The sequence below is a fragment of the Tigriopus californicus genome, chromosome 2 (assembly GCF_007210705.1).
Source record: "Tigriopus californicus strain San Diego chromosome 2, Tcal_SD_v2.1, whole genome shotgun sequence".
In the NCBI taxonomy this organism is placed as follows: Eukaryota; Metazoa; Arthropoda; class Copepoda; order Harpacticoida; family Harpacticidae; genus Tigriopus; species Tigriopus californicus.
The window spans coordinates 13,316,710-13,320,604 of NC_081441.1; the positions used below are offsets into that span (position 1 = coordinate 13,316,710).

At 39.0% G+C, this 3,895-nt stretch overlaps 1 protein-coding gene across 1 annotated transcript in view; it reads right to left on the reverse strand.

Moving 5' to 3' along the window:
* The window catches only part of LOC131893348 (uncharacterized), a 26,013-nt gene extending 25,370 nt beyond the window's left edge, over positions 1-643 (reverse strand). The window contains exon 1 of the mRNA XM_059243346.1: positions 29-643. The gene's annotated coding sequence lies outside the window, so the exon portion shown is untranslated. The remainder of the gene's footprint in view (positions 1-28) is intronic.
* Positions 644-3,895: the final 3,252 nt, after the last annotated feature.

Genomic DNA, 3,895 nt, shown 5'->3' on the forward strand with positions numbered 1-3,895 from the left:
AGAAATACATTTTGAAACATCATCTTACCTTCCTTGTGTACTCTTGGCCAGTTACTTAATTCACCCCACCACAAAATCACTCTGGGGGGTTAACACAACTAAAACCCTGATCACGAACTCGTTTTCAGAAAGATGTTTTTCACTAATTAGAATCACCACCAACCCTTTCACAATCGGGGAACACGAACACCACCTACGAGATCACTCCAAACGTCTTGAGTATTAGAAGAATGAAATAATTCCTCCTGCAGCTTCATACCCAGTCGGCTGCTTGGAAAACACGTCAAAAACTGAAGTCGAATAATTGTTCGGCTCTCAGACCCAACGACCAGCGAGGGCCCTTCACTGCCAGACTTCAGGTGGTTGGGAGTGTTCTTGGTGGTGGCAGTGGCAGTGGCGATGGTAGTGGCTGTCGTATGGCAATAGTGGTTGTGGGGGAGCGGTGACTAAGGGCATGAGAGTGCCTGAATTGCCTCGGAAAGGCGTTCGTCAAGGTAGTATTCTCGTGCCCTCCTCGATCACCACTGGGGATCCGCAAGCAAAACCACCCTTTGAACCAAGATGCTTGGCAGGCTCGTAAGAACCTGATTGGTCCTACCACGCATATCGAGACTAATTCAAGCGTAGATGTATTTGGAATTCCATTTAAAAGATGATGTTCATGGAAGAGTTGACCCACGAAAGTTCATTTGTTGATTAAAAGGTGGTGTCAGTTCTGGTGAGTGATTCCCACCATGCCATATGCTTTTGGTTTTGCCACTAACTTGCTAAGAGACTGGTCAAAAGTCGTTGGATCAATCTTTTAAGGTTTACAACATTTTTGTATCTTGTCGTTTTCTCAGGGTGACTTTATTTTGAACACTTTCTGTATTTTGTGCCGAAAACACGCCTGCTTTGCGAGAGTCTTGAAAACATTGGTATGTACTTTTATTCCAAAGTCATTCATTTTAACAACCATCTGTTCCCCCTCATAATCAAGAAATGAGTTGTTAAAGAATGTTCAGAAGAATCTTTACGTCTTTAAGGACGACTCGTTTCGGCACAAAGTTGTAGGAACAACTGAAATGAGATTTAGCGAGTAAGCGGTTTTGTTTTGAAAAACCGATGCAAATGAAACGTATCAAGACTCAAACAATGGCAGTTTACAACGATTACCGAACCAAAAATTGATAATGCTTCAATGCACGGGTTTGGAGTCTGTCTCCAGTTGCAGTCTGCAAGAATGGAGTACCATAATGAATTAATTGATTGATTGACAACCAATACCAAGCGATTGAATAACCACCTATTTATGGTCATTGTTTGGTGGCTTTGAATCCAGCGGCGTCGACACTTACGTACTAGAGTTCTTCTTCAAATGCTTGAATTTTTGTTTGCAGGTTACCATTTTGTCATTCCCAAAATTGTTTTTTTTCGGACATGATATGAGCTTTTTCAGATCATTGTTCGCTACCAAGCCAGAAAACCCAATCCCAAAAGTAACAATGCCGGAACTCACAATGGTTGGTATCGTTTTTTTATGGTAAAGATCTTGATAAAGCGCAATATTTAAATTAATGAACGACACATCAAATGTTTTTCATAAACCAGGATATGGCATCAAGTCAAGCTTAGGCTTGTCCGAGAATGACGCAATAGTTTGAAAAAGCCTACATACAACCTCATCGTCAATGCTTATTTGTTTGAGGTCGTTCATTCCCGGAATGCATCCTCACAATTTGAGGGGAGTTTGCACAAGCAGTCCCTTCTCTAGGTGGAATTGCAGGAAAAATGGCCCACATTGAAAATGATATTTCATTCGATTGAATCATTTGAACAGGTGGATTGAACATGCCTGAATGCTATATATCATGCACTGTTGCTAAAGACGAAGCTGTTTTGGCATATTTCCCATATTTCCCCTCAAGTTGGGAGGACGGTTCGACGATTGTACTACTAGTACTACCAAGTACTACCTACTCTAAACAACAAGTCTCGGACTTGAAGTCGACGAGGTTCCGTGAACTTTGTTTCATCCCGATGCGAAATGTCGATCAAGACAAAGCTTTGCAATTTGATTCGACTTACAGAATGGTCCTCAAAGGTAGCAGGAATGTGTGCAGAGTGTGTGAATTCTGTTGCTAAGTATTCATCTCAAAGTCAAATAAAGTTAAATTATGATTCGAATGTGATTGGTCGATAACACAGAACTATCCATTTGCATGATAACAAAATTTCTTGCAAAAGAGTTAGTTAGTGGTCATCACATCAGAAATACGAGGGACGCAGGTCGGAAGAGGATAAGAAGTCATTAATAGTTTACCACACGGGGCTTGGGAACCTAGGATTTTTTGAGAGCTTAAGCTTTACTAATCCGTCACCATTTTTGTTGGTATAATTTTTGGGAATTTTGGTTAATTTTCCGAACTTACAGATCTTTCAAAGAAATTAGGAAACTTGCCGCCAATTTTAACTGGGATATACAACTTTCCATCGATTAAACGATGCATGTCGTCTTTCAAACGATTAACTGAATCTTTATCTTCTTTATAAGGAAGTAGAGAATTCATAACATTTTGGTTCCGTTATGACGTTACTTTTTGTCCTATTTCTCAGATCAAATTCTTATTTTTGTCATTGCTTTGATTTCATATAAAGTACAGATAAGCTGCATGAAAATTGTAAAGATAACTTCTAGTGGATGTGTCTGTTAATGTTTTATCCACGGGTCAAATTCGCATTATCTTTATTCAAACAACAAAACAACAAGAATGTCTCAAACATATTTTTTGCACCCAATAGTACCAAAGTTCTGACACTAAAACCTCTCAACGTTCTCTCATAATTGAAACGTAGCGCACATATCACATTCTTAATGTGAAGTGACTCCGAGCTCAAAAAAAGGAATTAAAAAGCGGATGTTCAGGTTTCCTTTCTCTTAGTGAATCTCTCCGTTTCAAGCCTTGCTCTAAGTTTGTAAACATAGGTGAAGTGGGATGACTGAAGTTAATACGGAAATACCGCATTTGATCCCATCTGATTTCCAAGCATATTTGAGGAAGACATAATTACAGGGATTAACGACTTTCCAGGCTCATGAATGGGTATAAAGTCGACCAGGAAATTGAATAATAATCGCGGATAACTTTCATGCGTTTATCCGTTATTGAGCAATAAGGTCCTTAAAAGCCGGTATTGATTTCGATGTTAATTTTTATTTTGAGTGCGAGCTTTGATCAACGAAGTACCTGTACATACCGAATGTTGTAGGTTGAAGTTAAACAATACCGAATGTTGTAGGTTGAAGTTAAACAAACATACAAATCTAGCAAAAGTCTTCAACCCCTCAAAGGTCACGTGTGCGGGGGAACTCATTTTGATAATGTCGCATGTTCTTGCTTTGAAATCCACCAACGATACTCAATTCATGTTTAAAACATCAAATAAAAGTTCCTTGAAATCATCTTACTTATTGGAGAAAGCACCAAGACGGTTAAATAGTGAACTTGTCAACATGCACATCTAGGCATCATTTTCCGGGTAAAAGATATAACCATTCTAATATTTGATTATTTTGTATGTGTTATATGGGGGTGATAAAAATCAGGATGAGAACGATAAAGCAAGAATGGTGTTTCCAGATGAAGAACTAAGATACGAGTGAAGTGTGATGGTGGGAGCAAGAGTAATGCATAAATTGGTGACTAGAACATAACAGCATGTTACTTCCCAAAGTTCGTGCGATATGGTTGAAATTGACCAAAATGTAAAGAAAAAAAGACATCTCTCTAGATTAGTGTTTATTCAACTCAAACACCCTCAGATGTAAAGAAAGGCAAAATGTGTCCTTAGCAATCCCTAAGTGCCTCTCTGGGAGATTTGAGACATTCCAGGATAGCGTTCCGCATCTTCTTAT